This window comes from Rattus rattus, chromosome 3 (genome assembly GCF_011064425.1).
Source record: "Rattus rattus isolate New Zealand chromosome 3, Rrattus_CSIRO_v1, whole genome shotgun sequence".
Lineage (NCBI taxonomy): Eukaryota > Metazoa > Chordata > Mammalia > Rodentia > Muridae > Rattus > Rattus rattus.
In genome coordinates, this window is record NC_046156.1 from 120,591,290 (window position 1) to 120,610,347 (window position 19,058).

At 42.1% G+C, this 19,058-nt stretch overlaps 1 pseudogene; it reads left to right on the top strand.

Moving 5' to 3' along the window:
• The first annotated feature begins 8,924 nt into the window (after positions 1–8,924).
• LOC116895906 lies at positions 8,925–10,434 on the top strand (annotated as a pseudogene).
• Positions 10,435–19,058: the final 8,624 nt, after the last annotated feature.

Genomic DNA, 19,058 nt, shown 5'->3' on the forward strand with positions numbered 1-19,058 from the left:
ATTTCTTTACTTACATTCCAAATGTTATTCCCCTTCCTGGTTTCCTGTTCATAAGCTGCCATCACTTCCCCTCTCCCTCCCCCATGATCCTGATTTTACTGTTGTAAGTGGGACCTATTGAGGAATTTAACCCTATCTCTTAGAGATTTCACTGTAGTGGAGTAAAGGCTTTTAAATATGTCCAGAGGATTCTCTGGCTTTCTCCAACGTTTAGTTAATTTCGATAAGGGATTGCTGATCTTATGATTTTATCAAAGAACAAACTCTTTGTTTTAGTTTACTTTTTTTATATGTCTGTGATTTGTTTTGACAATATTCAGCCTCCGTATCCCTCTCTTGTTCCCCTCCATTCACCCTGGAATGCTTCCCTTCCAAATGTCTCCCTGATTCTTCAATATGTATGTGTGTATGGAGGGTATGCAGAGTGCATAATGTGTAATGATCAAATCATGGTAACGATGATTGTGATATTTTTAATTGCTATCATTTGTAATCTGAGCATCTCTACTTGTTTTTTTTTGAAATTACACTTATTTTTTATTGAATATTTTTATTTACATTTCAAATGTTATTCCCTTTCCCGGTTTCCCAGCCATAGGCCTCCCTCTACAATCCCCCTTCTCTTTCTTCTATAAGGGTGTTGCCCCTCCCCAAATATCCCCCTGTCTGACACCCTCCTTACATTCATCTGTCCCTTTGGGGTCCAGCCTTGGCAGAACCAAGGGCTTCTTCTCCCATTGGTGACCAACAAAACCATCCTCTGCTACATATACAGCTGGAGCCATGGGTCTGTCCATTGTAGTCTTTGGGTAGTGGATTTCTGCCTGAGAGACATTTGTTTCATTGATACTTTGTATTGTTTCAACTTTATTGACATCAACGTTGAGTTTGACTATTTCTTTCTGACTACTCCTTTGTGTGTGTTTTAGTTTTTGTTTTGTTTTTGTTTTTTTCACATTTCTGTCTAGAGCTTACAGGAGTGCTCCTATGTTTCAAGTATGATATCTCTCCACGTATTTTCTGTTCTAAATTATCTTTGACAGTTGGGTTGATGATTTCTATGGAATCTTCTGCTCCTCAGATTCTCTCATATCTTTTTATTCTGATGGTGATGCTTGTATCTATGGCTCATTGTCTCTCCTTTGGTTTTCTTTATCGAGGGTCTCCCTCTGTGATTTCTTCATTGCTTCTATTTCCATTTTTAATTCCTTCACCTATTTGATTGTATTTTCCTGGATATCTTTCAGGGATTTTTGTGGTTCCTCTCTGTAGGCTTCTACCTATTTATTTATGTTTTCCTCCATTTCTCTAAGGGAGTTCTTTATGTCTTTCTTAAAGTCCTCCATCATCATGATCTAATGTGATTTTAAATCTAGATCTTGCTTTTCTGGTGTGTTTGGATACTCAGTGTTTGCTTTGCTGTAAGAATTGGGCTCCGATGATGCTATGTAGTCTTGGTTTCTGTTGCTTGGGTTCCTGTGCTTGCCTCTTGCCATCAGGATATCTCTGGTTTTACCTTATTCTGCTATTTCTGACAGTGGCTAGACGGTCTTATAGGCCTGCGTGTAGGGAGTGGTGTAGACCTGTTTTCCTGTTTTCTTTCAGCCAGTTATGGGAACAGAATATTCTGCTTTCAGAGAGTTATCTTTCCTGTCTACTTGTCTTTAGCTGTTCCTGTGGGCCTGTGTCCTGAGTCCACCAGGCAGGTCACTTGGATCAGAAAAGTTTGTCTTGCCTGTGATCCCAGGGCTGAAGTTGCACCTGGGGGTGCTGCTTTTGAACTCTCAGTGAGGGCTGCAACCAGGAGGGCCTGAACTGGTTTTCCCAGGGATCCCAGTGCACTGTGGTCCCAGATGGCTTTAGGTGGATTCCACTGGAGTCAGATATGTGGGAAGAGTGTAGTCTCTTCTGGCTTCCCAGGCATGTCTGCCCCTCTGAAGGTTTAGCTCTCTCTCCCACAGGTTTGGGAGCAGGGAGCTGTTTGACAAGATAAGCAAGGTTCCAGCTCCAACTAAAACCCGGAAGTGTCTGATCCCAGAGGAATATTGCCCCTGTGAGTCCTGAGTCCACCAGTCAGGTCACTTTGAGCATAAAAGTTTGTCTTATCTCTGGTCCTGCGGCTGAAGTTGCTCCTTGGGGGCTGCTTTTTAGCTCTCCATGAGTACGGCAACCAGGAGGGCCTGAACTGACTTTTCCCTGGGCCCCATGCACCGGGGTCCCAGATAGCATTAGGCATTTTTCTCTGGAGTTAGAAATGTGGGCAGAGTGTAGTCTCTTCTGGCTTTCCAGGTGTGTCTGCCCCTCTGAAAGTTTAGCTCTCCTTCCCTCGGGTTTTGAGTGCAGGGAGCTGTGGATGGGGTCCGTTCTGGTTCTGGCAGTGTCCCTGGTACTCCAGCCTTGAGTGCCCCTATCTTCTGGTTCCCAGAGGCCCTATACAGTTTTTCTTGGGCCAGGGATGTGGGCAGGGGTGAGCAGTATTGGTGATCTCTCCCTCTCTGCAGTCTCAGGAGTGCCCACCTGTCCCACAGGTTTGGGAGCAGGAAGCAGTTCTCTCCACTTTTCAATTAGTCACATATTGCTATGAACTTTCCACTTATATCTACATTCACTGTGTCACATAAATTTGGGAATGATGTATATCCATTTTCACTTAATTCTAGAAAGTCTTTGATTTTTCTTTAAGAGCCTCTATCATTTTCATAAGGCTGCTCTAAGGTCTTGTCCCATTCTTTAGCTGTGTTGGAATATTCAGTTTCTGTTATGGTAGGGTTGCTGGGTTCCAATGGGTACATGCTGTCCTGGATGTTATTGGTTGTGCTCTTCAGGTTGACATCTAGGCACCTAAGCTCTGAAGATTATAGGTCTGGGTGATGAGATCTGCTTTTGTCTCTCCAGAATGAGTATTTTGTTCTTTCTCTCTGATTCCTGGATTTTAGGAGGGTGTGGTGGCTTTCTGGTGCATTGTAGAAAACTTTGTAAGCACCTGTTCTCATGGCCTGCTCTGCTTGCATGTTTCCAACCTGTGCCTGCTGGGATTGGAGGGTGTGATCATGGGGTCAGTAGGAGAACGTAGGGTTGGAGATCTTTGTGATCCCTGTGATCCCCACTAATATAGAAGGGAAATGGAGACTGCAGCAGGTTTTATGCTACAGAGCTGGGAATGGGACTCAGAGTTTGTGTTTGGAGAATCAGAAGGATTTCTATGGATCCAACATCATCCTACATGTAGCCCTGGCAGTAGTGACCTTTGAAATTAGCAGGAATGGGAACTGTGGTTGTGTGTTCGGACAAAGCAACAAGTGAGGAGAGGGAGAACACAAAGGGAAGCTCTTTAGGATCCACTGATGAGAGGAAAGGATGGGGCAGGTAGAAATCCACAGGGGTTTGATGCATTCTAGGAGGTGAGACTGTGGTAGAGCATCTATGGGAACTGAGGGAGAAATGAAGTTTGATAGGCAGCCTGCCAGGTTTAAAAACTCTCAAGTTAAACTAAGTTTAACAAAATAGAATTAACATTTGATCTAGCCAACATTGATATACTTTTTAAAATAGTTAACATAGGCCCACATTCTAATCTTCTATCTTTACACATAGAAGGTGTAATTATAGGCTATAATGTATGAATAGGTAAACAATATGAGGAACTAACTGTCTTCCTAAGGGCACAGTACTATGACTTTATAAAAAAATAAATCTTAGAAAGGACTGAAAGAGCTTGAAGGGGCTTGAGATCCCATATGAACAGCAATGCCAACTAACCACAGCTTCCAGGGACTAAGTCACTACCCAAAGACTATACATGGACTGACCCTTGGCTCCAACCTCATAGGTAGTAATGAATAGCCCAGTAAGAGCATGAGTGGAAGGGGAAGCCCTTAGTCCTGCCAAGACTGAACCCCCAGTGAATGTGATTGTTGGGGAGAGGGTGGTAATGGGGGGAGTATGGGGAGGGGAACACCCATAGAGAAGGGGAGGAGCATGCGTTAGGGGCATGTTGGGCCAGAGACCAGGAAAGGGAATAACAATCAAAATGTAAAAAAGAAATACCCAAGTTAATAAAGATGAACGAAAAAAAAATTACTAACTTTTCAACAGTTTGTATTTGAAGGGAAATAAGCTTGTGTCCTGTATGATTCTGGGGTCTTCCTGGTGGACACCCACAACTGTAGCAAACACTGTTTTCATTGACATCACTTTAAATGTTTTTGTCTGGTGTTTGAATTATGTATAAATGAAACATCAATGGAATCCTGTATGTTGGGATTCTTCTCTACACTGGGGTGTGAGATTCACACAGGCTGAGTTGTGGGGAGGGCCTTTCTCCATCCTTGAAGTAAGGAACACATTCATTAAGTTGGCAGCAATTCAAGGCTTCTGCTCACAAGCACCTGGCTTGTTTGTACTTCAGTGTTGTGGTAACTGTGAGGGACAGAGGGGAGGGTCCTCCTTGCCTTTTTATTAACTCATTTATGTTGCAGATATCCTAGGAGTGGAAATATTAGGGCCAGAGCATCCTGAAATTTTTCAGGTTGGAGGGACTGCCAAATAGGTAATTTTGTCAACTCAGACATTTTCCAGACTAGACAGTCGAAAACTTCATTTTTCCACAGGTTCACTACTGCCTGGTTCTGACAGATGTTAAGGATAATTGTGATAGATGATTAACTTGTGATTTTCATTTCCCTGTTGTTTTGTATCATTGAAAGGATTAGTATTGCTGTGAGAAACACTATGACCTGAAATACTTTAATCAGCCTACACCTACACGCTCACATTGCTGTTAATCCCTGAAGGAAATCAGGACTAGAATTCATGCAGGAAGCAGGAGCTGATGCAGAAGCCATGGAGAAATCTTACTTATTGCCTTGCTTCTCCTGGCAATGTCAGCTTGCTCTCTTATGGAACCCAAAGACTACCAGAACAGGGAACACACCATGCACAATGGTCTCGCCCTCTCCAATCAGTCAATATAGAAAATGCCTTGTAGCTGGATTTCCTGGAGGCATTTTCTCAGTTAAGATTCCCTTCCATCAGATCCCTCTACTTTGTCTTGTTAGTTAATATAAGACAGGCCAGCATTTGTAGTAAAGCTGGAGATCCCTTGACTTTATTATGAATCATGTGCACATTCTCCTTTATGATGATGTGCCTGCTCGACTGTTGTCATAATTGCACAACTTGGTTTTGTTGTTTCTTTTATTTAATATTTGGTTGGCTGTTTTTGTTTTGTTTTTTTGATATTAATTTGTTTAAGAAGAATGACATCAATTCAAATAAACTAATTTCCCATGGCAGCCTTACTCACTGTGCATTCCATGCCACCACTTCAGTTTAGGTCCTTCTGCTTCTACTTCTTGAATATAATTTTCAGAAGGACACCTCTGACTTTTCAGAGTTGATCTTTTGGGGAGTTATAAATAATGGTGTGGATATTCATGTGGAATCTGTGAGATTGTTTTCGTTTTGGAGAGAGAGAATCAACATATATGTGACAGACACACCTATCAAACACCCAGGAGACCGACTTTTTCCAACGCAGGCCCCTTAGAATATACAGTTTTTCTGCATATAGAGAAAACAGAGATTTTCATCTCTTCTAGGCAGAATTATGAATCATTTTTCACAATGACCTTCTTGTATATAAGCAATTTCCTCTGACAATCACAAGACAATTGTGAACTAAAACATTAATCACTCCACACATAACCACAGCCCAATTTCAGGTTGATTCTTCTCTCTCTCTCTCTCTCTCTCTCTCTCTCTCTCTCTCTCTCTCTCTCTGTGATTTGAAATAGAGTATCTTTATATAGCCTTGGCTGTTTTAAACTCACTCTATAGAGCAAACTGGTCTAAAAATAACACAGAGATGTTCCTACATCTCCCCCTGAAGTCTGGAATTTAATTGCTTAACTTCTTAATTCATAAGGCACAATATTAAGGTTGGGAAAGGATATGAAAATGAAAAATATATAATGTAAATGTATTTTTATATATATGGAATGTACATGGTTGTCGTGCAGGAATTGGGCCCTATCAGTGCAGAGACAGAGGAAGAGGAATAGGTGTCCTGTAGTTTGAGCTGCACACGGAGCTCACCACAGTAGAAAGAGATGAATGGAAATATCAATGTATATCTTTCTACCCCAATTTGCTTGATATGATTATTCCCTCTGGCAAATGCAAAAGTAGATCTTTTTCATGCTCTCTTCTTCTCCTTTTATGTATACATTCTCAGTTACTGTTGTAACATCTTTCTGTACTCCAACATAGCCTTCATTCTCCTATCCTATCTCTGTCTCCCTGTTAAGATTAGTCATGAGTACCACACACCCTGACTCACTTACTCCATTAATGAATACCCCAGAGAACAATCAGTATAAATGTTCAGTGTGCCTCTGGCATCCTCTGCTTAGTCTACAGACAATTTTCTTTTTTCTGGAATCAATCCACAAATACAGGCAGGAAAGTTGCATCTGTGTGTTTAGCAGAAGAGAGAATTGGGGACCTCAACATGCTAGGCAAGTTCCCTACCATTGAACTAAGTTTTCACACTTCATAACTTTATTACTCCTATGAGTTCTTTCAAAAGAAGTGTACAGCAAATCAGTAGCCAACATTAAATAAAATGGAGAGAAATTAGAATCAATATCACTAAAATCAGGGACAAGACAAGGTTGCTTACTACCTCCCTATCTATTCAATATAACACTTGAAGTCCTATGCAAAACAATTAGAGAACAAAAAAGGGTCAAACAATACAAATTATAAAGGAAGTATTCAAAATACTACTATTTGCAGATGATATTGTAAACTTAAGGAATACCAAAAATTCCACCAGAAAAGTCCTAAATCTGAAAAACAACTTCGGCTAAGTGTCTGTATATAAAATTAACTTAAACAAATCAGTAGCCTTTTTCTACTCTAAGGATAAACATGCTGTGAAAGAAACTAGGCCAATAACACTCTTCACAATAGTCACAAATAATAAAAAAATAACACCTTGGTGAAACTCTCACCAAGAAAGTGAAAGATCTGTATGACAAGAACATCAACTGTCTTAAAAAAAGAATTGAGGAAGATCTCAGATTTTGGAAAGAACTCCCATGCTCATGGATTGGCAGGATTAATATAGTAAAAATGGATAACTTGCTGAAAGCAAAATGCTGATTCACGGCAATCCCCATTAAAATTTCAACTCAAATCTTCATAAACTTAGAAAGGGCAATTTGCAAATTCATTTGGAATAACAAATACACAGGATAGCAAAAACTATTCTTAACAATAAAAGAACTTCTGGAGCAATCACCATCCCTGACCTCAAGCTGTATTACAGAGCAATAGTGATAAAAACTGTATGGTATTCGTACAGAGACAGGCAGGTAGATCAGGGGAATAAAATTGAAGACCTAGAAATGAACCCATATACCTATGGTCGCTTGACCTTTGACAAAATAGCTAAAAGAATCGAGGGGAAAAATGACAGTATTTTCAATAAATGGTACTGGTTCAACTGTCAGTCAGCAGGTAAAAGAATGCAAATTGATCCATTCTTATTGCCTGGTACAAAGCTCTAGTCCTAGAGGATCAATAACTTCCAAATAAAACCAGATATACTGAAACTAACAGAAGAGATAGTGGGGAAGAGCATCAAACACATGGGCACAGGGGAAAATTTCCTGAACAGAACACCAATGGCATATGCTCTAAGATCAACAGTAGACAAATGGGACCTCTCAAAATTGCTAAGCTTCTGTAAGGTAAAGGATACTGTCAATAGGAAAATATGGCAACCAACAGATTGGAAAAGGTCATTACAGATCTCACATGCAATAGAGGGCTAATATACAATATACACAAAGAACTCAAGAAGTTAGACTCCAGAGAATCAAATAACCCTATTAAAAATGGGGTACAGAGCTGAACAAAGAATTCTCAACTTTGGAATATTTAATGACCTGGAAGCTCTTAAAAGAGATATTCAACATCCTTAGTCATCAGGAAAATGCAAATTAAAACAACCTTGAGTCACAAAAGTCAGAATGGCTAAGATTAAAAATTCAGGTGACAGTAGATGCTGGCAAGGATGTGAAGAAAGAGGAATACTTCTCCATTTTGGGGGGATTACAAACTGATATAATCACTGCGGATATCAATCTGGCAGTTCATCTGAATTGGACATAGTACTTTCCCCCAATATAACAAGGATATATGCACCATTATATTCCCAGCAGCCTTACTTATAATAGCCAGAAGCTAGAAAGCACTCAATTGTTCTTCAACAGAGGAATGGATTCTGAAACTGTGGTACATTTCCATAACCAAGTACATTGCAGAGGTCAAGAAGTGCTTGCTGACAGGAGCCTGATATTGATGTCTCCTGAAGATGCTATTCCAGAACTTTACAGATACAATGGGAATGCATGCAGCTAAGCATGGGACCCCAATGGTAGAGTTAGAGAAAGGACTGAAGGAGCTGAAGGGGTTTGGAACACCATAGGTAGAAAAACAATATCATCTAACCAGAGAACTCAGAGCTCCTAGGGATGAAACCACCAACCAAAGAGTACACACAGAGGGATCCATGTCTCCAGCAGCATATGTAGCAGAGAATGGCCTTATCTGCCAACAATGGGAGGAGAAGCCCTTGGTCCTGTGCATGCTGGATTCCCTAGTGTAGAAGAATGCCAGGGCATGAAGGCAATAGAGAAATGTTGGTGTTAGGGGGCACATCCTTATATAAGCAGGAGGATGGGGATGGGAGTGGGGGTAACCAAAAAGGAGATAAAGTTTGAAAAATAAATACATGAAATAAAATAAAAATTCTTGACCAGTTATTCTAAAGAAATCTTAGGTCAAGAAGGACATAGAGCATATATTACTGTGTTTCTGAGACTGATGTCACTTATAATTTGTTATATCAGTACATGGGGCAGCTGAGGTCTCTAATCCCAGCACTGCAGAGCATAAAACAGAGCAATCTTTATTACTTAGAGGTCAAAATCATCTACATCAAGAATTGTAATATAACAAAAAATGTAGGTTTCTGTAAATCCAACAGAGGGGATTCAAAAAGTTCATTTATTGGGTTTTCTATTCTCCCATGGTCATTGGTTTCTCCCTAAGACCAGCCCAGGCTCTGCTGCAAAGTGAGCATAGTACAAGGGTCCTTTAGCATTTCTGGACAAACCAGTAAGTTTTTAATCAACATTCCAAGAAATGTGAAGCCCCTCCTGGGTTGGTGTGTCCTCACAATGATGGGTAAAAAAAACTTCTATTTGGAAAAATAGGAGAATTCAGCCAGGATCAGCTGATTCAGTGTCCAGAACATTTATGAGATTCTACCAGATTTTTAGTGTAAGTCATTCAGTCTGCAACCTCCACACACACGATGCACTACCTGTCAAATCAGAAACCAAGGAATATTTGATCACAGTCCATAGTGTTGGAGTGTAGTGCCAGGTAAATGTTAGTAATCTCCTAAAACACGGACAGAAGCTAATCTGAAACAAGTTAAATCAGGGTCTTTATTCTATTCTAGCTAACTCAGGCCCCTCCAACACATCATGTTTACTGGCATAGAATGATTATATCAAATTTGATATCGGGGCCTACAGGAGGACTCCTTTTCTGATGTTAAAGGGTAACCTTTCCTATCCCTTGTTGATCTGCATTCATCAGTCCAGTGGCAGACTTTGACACACTTTTTGCATTTTCCAGAAGGCTGAAGTTTTCTCTTTGTATTGTTTCTAGGTTTAAAAATTGTTTCTAGTCATGTCTTGCCTATAATCCGTTTTCAAATTACCTTCCGTACCACAATTAGAATAACTCCCATTAGGGATGAAGATCCCGGGAGACAAGCTAGGGGAAAAAGAAGACTTTGATTGAAAAAGAGGCCTGGGTTCTGTTTGAGAAGATTGCAAAATACATTGGAGAGAATCTACAACTCCTACTGGACAGACTGGATGGCACCTACTTTTTCTAGCTCCACAAAGACCAAGTGTATTATCTGAGTGAGATGAGCCCTAAACTGGACACCAACATATCTGGAATAATCTAGTGTCCCTGGGGACATGTTTTGGAAAGTTTACTAAGACCCACACTTTCTCGTTGCACATTAAAACACCTTTACCCTATGCCAAGTATGGACAAAACTGGAGTAGAGCAATCCTTCTTGTATGGAAACCCGGTGTGAAATCCTGTCTGAGTTGAATCACTGAATATACATCTCAGTACCAGGGAGTAGTGGTTTATTCCATGGCAGACATTCCTTTGGGTTTTAGGATAGCAGCGAAGTCTACCCAAGAGTGCAGAAAAGTGGACCCCATTGTAGTGGTCATATTCCATCTAGCAGATATTGGAGAGTATGTATGCCAAGAAGAGACATTGATTTATAATAGTCATCCCAAGAACATTTTGCTGTGTGAGAGGACTTAGCTTTGTTTCCTATGCTAGCCTTCATGTTAAATCAGGATAACACTGAGATATGCAGCTTGGATTCTTATCAACAGAAATGGCTCAAAAATAGGGTTTCTGGAACTCTAGAGTCAAATCCAGGTGGATAACAAGGGGAAGGCCAGCTCAGGCTATTTGGCAAGTTCAAGGCTATCTTGGGCTACCTAGTGAGATTTTTCTCAAAAATCTAAAACACGCAAAGCAGAACCTGTGACTGTTTGTGTGAACAAATAGAGTGTTTCTATTTTGTATCTGCATCATGTTTGTTTGAATCAGAAAACTTGTTCTGAGTGACAGCTTCTCTGATACTTCAGTGAGAACAGGGATAATCTTACTGTTAACTGTGATACCACTTTTCCAGGATGATAATAGCACAGTGGACTTTAAGGATAGTGTGCCATGCCTGTGGTTTTATATATGAAGTTTAATAAATTTTAATGGTTTAAAAAATATCTGCCATTTTGATTTTTCTTAATACCTTTAGAAATTACTTCTGTCATATTATCACTATAAACGTGAGATTCAATAGCAGATGTATCTCTAATATATTCATCTATTGGTGCTGATCTTGCCTTTAAATGTCTAATCACCCTCTTCAATCTGAATTTCAATTTTCAAAAATTTAATTAGTCTTTTTCTGACTTGTGAATCTGATATTATTCTATTGTTGCTGAAGTCAATCTTTGCAAAAATTCAGGGAAGACTTCCTTTGGACCCTGTATAATTATAGTATGTGACACAGACCTCTCTCTGGACTCTTCAATTTTATCTCAAGCATTTAAAGCTGCTAGACAAAATTGCATTAAACTATGATCATGAAATTCAAGCTGAATTTGTAATTCAGCATTCTATGATAAAAAATTCAAGTCTTTGAACAAATTGAATGAGTCAGATGACAAAAAGTTTTATTATGTTTATAAATCAGTTGAATTAACATAATAAAATAACAGATATCCTACCACAAGTGATAAAGAGATTCAATGCAATGTCTATCAAAATTTCCTGGATGGTTGTATGTAGAAGAATGAAGCCCAAGAAGAAGGAAAACCAAAATTTGAATGCTTCATTCCTTCTAAAAAGGAGAACAAAATACTCATAGGAGGAAGTACAGAGACAAAGACTTAAGGAAAGGTCATCCAGAGACTGCCCCACCTGATGATCCATCCCATATGCTTCTGCCAAACCTAGTCACTATTGCTGATGCCAAGAACTGCTTTCTGACAGGAGCCACATATGGGTGTCTCCTGAGAGGCTCTACCAGAGCCCTACTGATAGAGATGAGGGTGCTTGCAGCTAATCATTGCACATCATAGGAACATCAATGGAGAAGTTAGAGAAAAGACTGAAGGAGCTGAAGGGGTTTGCAATACCATAGGAAGAACAACAATATCAATCAAACAAATGTCACCAGGTGTCCCAGTGACTAAATCACCAAACAAAGAATACATATAGAGGGACCCATGACTCCAGCCACATAAGTGGAAGGGTATAACATTGTCCAGCTTCAATGAGAGGAAAATCCCTTTGTCCTGTGAAGGCTTGATTCCCCAGGGTGTTGAACTTTGTATAGGTGGGTGTGAATGGGCACATCCTCGTAGAAGGGTGAAGGGGGAGGCAGTATAGTACAGAGGGGAAAGGGGATAACATTGGAAATGTAAATACATAAAATATCCAGTCACCAAACTAGATAAGATGGATGAAGCAAAGAAGTGCAGGCTAATAGGAACCGGATGTAGATCTCTCCTGAGAGACACAGCCAGAATACAGCAAATACATAGGCGAATGCCATCATTAAACCACTGAACTGAGAATGGGACCCCAGTTGAAGGAATCAGAGAAAGGACTGGAAGAGCTTAAAGGAGCTTGAGACCCCATATGAACAACAATGCCAATCAACCAGAGCTTCCAAGGACTAAGCCACTACCCAAAGACTGTACATGGACTGACCCTGGGCTTCAACCTCATAGGTAGCAATGAGTAGCCTAGTAAGAGCACCAGTGGAAGGGGAAGCCCTTGGTGCTGCCAAGACTGAACCCCCAGTGAATGTTATTGTTGGAGGGAGGGCAGTAATGGGGGGGAGGATTGGGAGAGGAACACTCATATAAAAGGGGAGGGGTAGGAGTTAGGGGGATGTTGGCCTGGAAACCAGAAAGGGGAATAACAATCGAAATGTAAATAAGAAATACTCAAGTTAATAAACATGGGGGGGGGAGTGACCTCAAGCTGACAGGACTAGGCTTCCTTAGCAGATACTTGTTTACCCAGCTGGCTTAGCTCCAGTAGCAGGTCATATCTCCAGTTCAGCGTCGACATGTGAATTCCTGTTCTACCTTCTCTGGACATTGGGTATTTCCTGATTCAGACTGGGGTAGCCTCAGCCTTCAACTGGACTAGAACTGAGGTCTTATGATGGGCAAGTCCTATTGGGTTCTTTTTTTTTTGTCCAAACCTCAAGGAATTTTTCAAGGATTCTCTGAAGATAAAGAAAGGCTTAGAAATGTGACTGGAAAGGGAACAATTTGTACTCTTGTTCTTTTGTTAAGACCAAAGTGGTCTTAACACAGGAGTGAAACCCACAGAGTACAGATTTGCTTGAGCTTACCTCTGAGCTCTTACCCAATTGTGGTCTGGGGGAGCATGATTCCTGGCCAACATACCATAATGTTGTAAGACCCCATAGTGGCCTTACCTCAGGAGCGCCACCCCCAGAGCACAGATTGACAAAGTGACTGATGCAATAGCCTGAAAGTATAAGGTTTTTAATTCACATAGGTGGGGTTGCTCTTCCACACAGGGAGAGGTTAAATGACCGCTAGGGTGGGGAAGAACCCCACTCAAATCTCGAGACGACACAAACCCCCAAAAACTAAGGAGAAACCTGTCTTGATATAATAAACAAAAGGTGTAATTGAGGAACCAGAGCTCTGGGGACGACATGTATCTCACACATAAGACAAAGGAGTCAACCCCGAGCCCAATTAGGGGAAGGTATTTATAGGGAAAATTACATAGGCAGTTGGCAACAGTCACACAAAGCAATTTCACTGGTTAGTTTACATTGGCACACATGATCTAACTTGGGCTCAGTTCAACTCTAGGGCATCCTGCTTCTGAGAGAAGCTGACCCTAGTTCTTGTTTTTCTCAGGACTGTTGAGTCAGGCCTTATCGATGGTTTGTGGTGGCTATAGCCAGGCTACATCCCCAAAACATGTTATGTTATTCTTTGCAGTGAGGTACACTTGTCCTCACAGCATGGTCAGTGGGGGATAGTTTAAAATTTTTATTCTTTCATTCCTCACTTCTGCTTGTGACTAGTTCTAATCTTAGAACTCAGGGCCTTCTTCAAATTTTCCCCTAAGGTCTTCTGAGGCATGATATTGTTGGCAAAGCATTAAAATCTGCACTGCACTAACTCTTTCTCTAATAAAGGCTATTAACTTAATAAAAATAGAGGGTCCAACTGTCAAAAGTAACAAGAGAATAACTAAGGGTCCTGGGAGTGTGGAAATTAGTCTGACATCCCCAAGCAGAACAGTATAAACTTTCTAAGCCCCCACAACATCAGATGGTAGCCCAGTCTCAGCCATCTCGGGGGCAAACCTAAAACCCCAGTCTCCCCAATTGGCAACTTGCTTCTGGACTTCCGCATCTGAACTTTCTCCCAGGTGAAAATCTCTTTGGGACTTTTAAGGGCATACTCTGAGGATCTGTGTCAGGAGTTTCACAGGTGTTCAGCCCAGCTACCAACTTATAAAAGTCAGGGGTGAGAATGGGCAACCATGTGTATGGTGGGGCCACCTTGGAGATGGACCATATTACCTCCCAGGCCTGGGAGAAAATTTGCCAAATCAGTTTCTGAGGGATATGGGGATTATAAGTGCTTACAACAGAGATGAAGCTTAAGAGGATTAGCAGTCTTTTCTAACTTCCATTCATTTCTGAGAATATCTGGTGCTGTCTTCAAATGGGAGGAGTGGACCCATGCAGCATTCCCATCTACCTAACAACAGTGGGAGTGGTTAACAGTGCTAGAAAGGGTCCTTTCCAGTGAGGTTATAAAATCTCAGCCTGGTGTTGCTGGACCAGTACTGCGTCTCCCGCTGGGAACTGGTGAGGTGCCCTGGACTTCCCATCTTGTAGACGTCCTTCACTTGGCTCCAAATTCCACTTAGGACTGTTTCTAAAGACTTTAAATGAGCAAACAGGTTTTAGGAAAAACCTCAGGGTAAGGGGCCCCACCCAACTTAATGAGGGAGGGTTCTCATACATAATCTCATAAGATGTTAGGCCAAAAGGGTGAGAAGTGTTCGGTACATGGAACAGAACAATAGGAAAGAGGACAGTCCAGTCTTCCCCCAACCCGTCTCTAATGCCAATTTTGTCAAGGTGTCTTTTAGAGTTCTATTTATCATTTTTACCTGCTCAGAACTCTGTAGTCTCTTTGGGGGCATGGGTAAGGCTGAATCTGGAAGGGGCATTTCTTGCTCTGAATAGAGCAAGAGGGAAGGAGTGTCACCCAGTCTGTGCCAGTCTCCATGGTCAATTTGGTCAGGGCCTCTTTTAGAATTTTATTTATTCTCCCGACCTGTCCTGGACTTTGAGGTCTGAAGATGTAATATAATTTTTAATCGACCTCTAAACGCCTGGCCAAACCCTGGCTTACCTTGGCAATGAAGGCAGGGCCACTGTCTGACCCAATTACCTTGGGCACTCCAAACAGGGGGAAGATTTCTTCCAGTATTTTCTTGATGACTACCAAGGCCATCTCTTGCTTGGTGGGGAAAGCTTCTACCTATTCCTAAAAAGGTATCGATAAACACTAGGAAACATTTGTAACCATATTTTCCTGGTTTTATCTCTGTGAAGTCCATTTCTCAGTAGGATCCAGGCCGTTCCCAATGGAGCCTCCTTCCAGAGTCAACTTTCCTGAAAACAGTTACCTTTTGGCATGGTATACATCAGTGCACTATCTGTTCCACTAGATACTTGAGAGCTGTGACATAATATTTAGTTTTTGAAAACGTCTGGATGAGTTTGCTTACCCCTAAGTGAGTCCATTGATGCATTTGTTTTATCATGGCCTCTGCCTGCTTTTGTAGTAGGATCTTTTTTCCCATTGAGTCATACCAGAGTCTCTTCCTCAGCCTGGCTGGGTCATGGAGGACCCTTAACATAGCCAGAATCTCTTTTTTTCTTGCCCTCAGATATCAGTAGACCCCTCTGCTGATGGGCTATAACAAAGGCATACCTGCTGTCCACATACATGTTAAGTCTCTTTCTCAGCTCAAGAGCTTTGGTGAGGGGAGCAAGCTCTACCCTCAGAGTAGAGGTGCCTTCTGGTAGGGCCTGAGCCCATATGACTCTGTTTCTATCTACCACTGCTGCCTCAGCCCATCTTTTTCCTTCTCTAAGAAGCTGTTCCTATCTATGGACCAGATATCATCTACCCCCTCTGGTGACTCCTCAGTCAGATCTTGATGAAGCCCCTGTGCTTTAGTGAGCACCTGCTAATAGTCTAGTTCAGGGTGCAGGAGCAGGGTTGCCAGGTTCAGACTCATAGGGGCAGTCTGGAATCACAAGGAACAAGTGGGATATCTGGCCCATGCCAAGGTCCACCGTTCTTCGGGTAGTCCATGAGTATTGTTTTATTGCTGGTAGTACCCTGTACTCAAGGTCTTTTGTTGGACACTAGCCTATTTCGTCATGGGAGCACAGAGTGTTGGGCCCCCATATTCACAAAACAACTGGATGGGCTTCCCTTCTATCTTTGCTCATAGCCAGCACTCTAGGCCTTTGGGACCACTGGAGAGGCCCCTCTTGTTCTTCCTGGGACAGTCCTTGACCCAGTGTCCTTTTTCTTTGTATTGGGCACACTGATCTTTAGCCAGGAATTCTCTTCTGTTGCCAGGTACTGTCTTCCTAGGTTCCCTAACTAGTGTGGCCAGTATATGTTCCTCTCCTGTCTTTTATCTCTCTTTAGCTCTCTAACTTCCTCTTCTTTTTGTCTCTTTTCTTCCCTAGCTTCCTGCTCCTTTTACCTTCTTTCCTCTCTCTTCCTCAGTCTCTCTGTTATAGCTTCTGCATCTTCCTCTACAGCTACTAGATGCTGTCCACTTATGTGCACAGACCCTGAACCACACTTCAACCTTACTTTCTCTGCAACTTACACTAACTCTCTAAGCAACTTATCTTAACCCCTCAAGTTTCTGTAACTTTTTCTTTATATCTTTTTCTTTCCTTAGCCAGATTGGTGGGACATTTTCCAGACCCTCAGAGACCTATCCTTGGACCCTGGTGGTAGACCAGGAGCACTCCCTACCTTCAGGAAATCAACAGTCAGGAGTGACGGTTTTCCATCCATGTCTGGAACACTTTTTCTGGCCTCTAGTAGGATTCTGTCTTTCCTTGGTGGTAAAGAAGACCCATAACAGTTACTAACAGGCATCTCAAGTGGGATGGTGACAAAACGAGAAGAGAATCTAGAGAATAGAGGTCCACTGAAGAGGACAAATAGCATTTAGTCACACAGCTAAACCAGGAGGCCATTTTGGGACAAAAAGGCCATTGTAAAAATAAGCAGAAGCTTTTTGCCTGTGAAACAGAAAGGCGGGCAGAGAGGCAGTTGATCTGTTACCGACTGTCTCTCAGGACTTAGATTTTCCCTCAAGGAGTATCTCTCTTCAGTGTCAGCTTGGTGGCTTTGCTTCTCAAGATAACCAGCCTCCAAATGACACTAGGCTTCTAGTAAGAACTAATAACAAAATGATGAAGAGATGATTAGGACATGGGTGTTAGATGCCAAGTGGCTGACATAAGAATTGTAACCAGCTCACCTGGGACATTCAGGACCTCAGTAGCAGCCCTTTACCAAACTGTCTCACTGGATTAAAGGCCCATGGAAAAGAGAACATTAATCCTGACCTTGGCCATAACCAGAGCCTGAAATCTAAATTTTGACTGGCAAAACAAAGTTCTTCACAGCTTTAGTAGATTATTTTGAAACTATTTTATAGGCTTCCTTGCCCCCCAACCTGGGGCATTTTGACCACATGGGCAGGAACTGGATGCTGAGGGGATAGGATCCACTCAGCACTCTCCATGTCAATGATGACTTAACAGGGAAGGTGACTTAATGTTGGAGACAGACTCTTCTCTTGCAATAGGGCCAGCGGATAAGAGGAGGAAGGCAGGCTCTCTCAAAGAAAGTTCTCTTAATGCACTCTCTTTTTGCTGTCAAAGCATCAGCCCTGGATGGCGGCCCCTTCATCTTGAAACTCTTTCGCAATGGCTCAGGCCACTGCCCATGCACAGCCTGCAGCTTGTTTCCCTGTGCATTTGCCACCCTCAGCCCCACACTTCCCTACTCTGTGCTGTCCCTTCCTTAGAAGCTGTGAATGTTTAAGCAACAGGTAGAATTTCTCTTCAGGATCCAAGTTAAAGCTTTCAGGTTATTGTTAATACCCACTTCAGACAGGGTCACTTGCTAACCTGGAGTCCTTCATACACAAGGGTTAACAGCAGCTTGACTGGTCAAGGGGAGCAAAGGGAGGGGCATCTCTCCATGGGGAGGAGGCTCAAGAGAGAAAGATAAAACTCCCTGGCAGAAAACAATTTTTCTCAAGCAAATTATTTTTAACTCCTAAGTTAAGCACCAAGAGGACCAAGTAAAACTCTTTGATGAACAAAACAAATAGTTCCGTGATTAAGTTTCCAGTATTAAAAATCAGAGGAGGAGAAAGGCCAATACTGAAGGGGCTGCATCCACTTGCCTGGACCTGGGGGAGGTCTATAATCCTTCAAGGGAAAAACAAGAATCTGGCCAGTAGAGGAGTCAGGGGTGAGTGATAGCCGACTTCATGTCCCCTGGGTCGGACCAGAAGTGTCTGCCTCCAGAGAGGCAGAGGATTCAAAAGGTTGGGTACACCATAAGCGTGCAAAGTCATGGTTATTGTGGAGTCAGGCTCTGTGGGTCTCCAAGCCCTTCGGCTTCAGGTACCTGTAACCGAACATCTACTCCCTGCTTCTTCTACCCGTGGAGCAGAGAATAGAGGCCACTGGGGAAAAAATGGGGGATATGAGGGAGGAGCTGGCCATTCAGGAGGCTCCCCCACCTCAGGATAGATCTTAGGAGGAGCAGAGGGTACTGAGGATTTTGAACCGGGTTTTGCCAGACCTAGATGTAAGGTTTCTGGTCCAGGTGTGCTCCCAGTTTTTCCTGAAAAACAATAGCTTTAATATCAAGAATCATAGTCAGGTCAAAAGAGCCCTTGCGGGGCCAGCCAACACCGAAAGTCTGCCACTTTCCCTTCTTAACTTCAACTGACATATTATGTGCTCTGTCCTTAACTTCACTCCACTGATCTAATGTCAGGCTTAAGGGGGTCATTACCATCTGTCCCATCATCACAAAAAATACTAAACAGATAAACAGCAGACAACACAAAGAGACCACAATATCCACAATATCCAGACTACAACTGCCATGCCTAGTCTGCAGGCACCAGCCAAAGACAGTTTCAGATAGAAAAGATCTTTGAAGTTTCTCTTCCAAGAGGAACACACTATCCTCTTCTACCCGATAGGAGACCACCAGGAATCCCTCGCT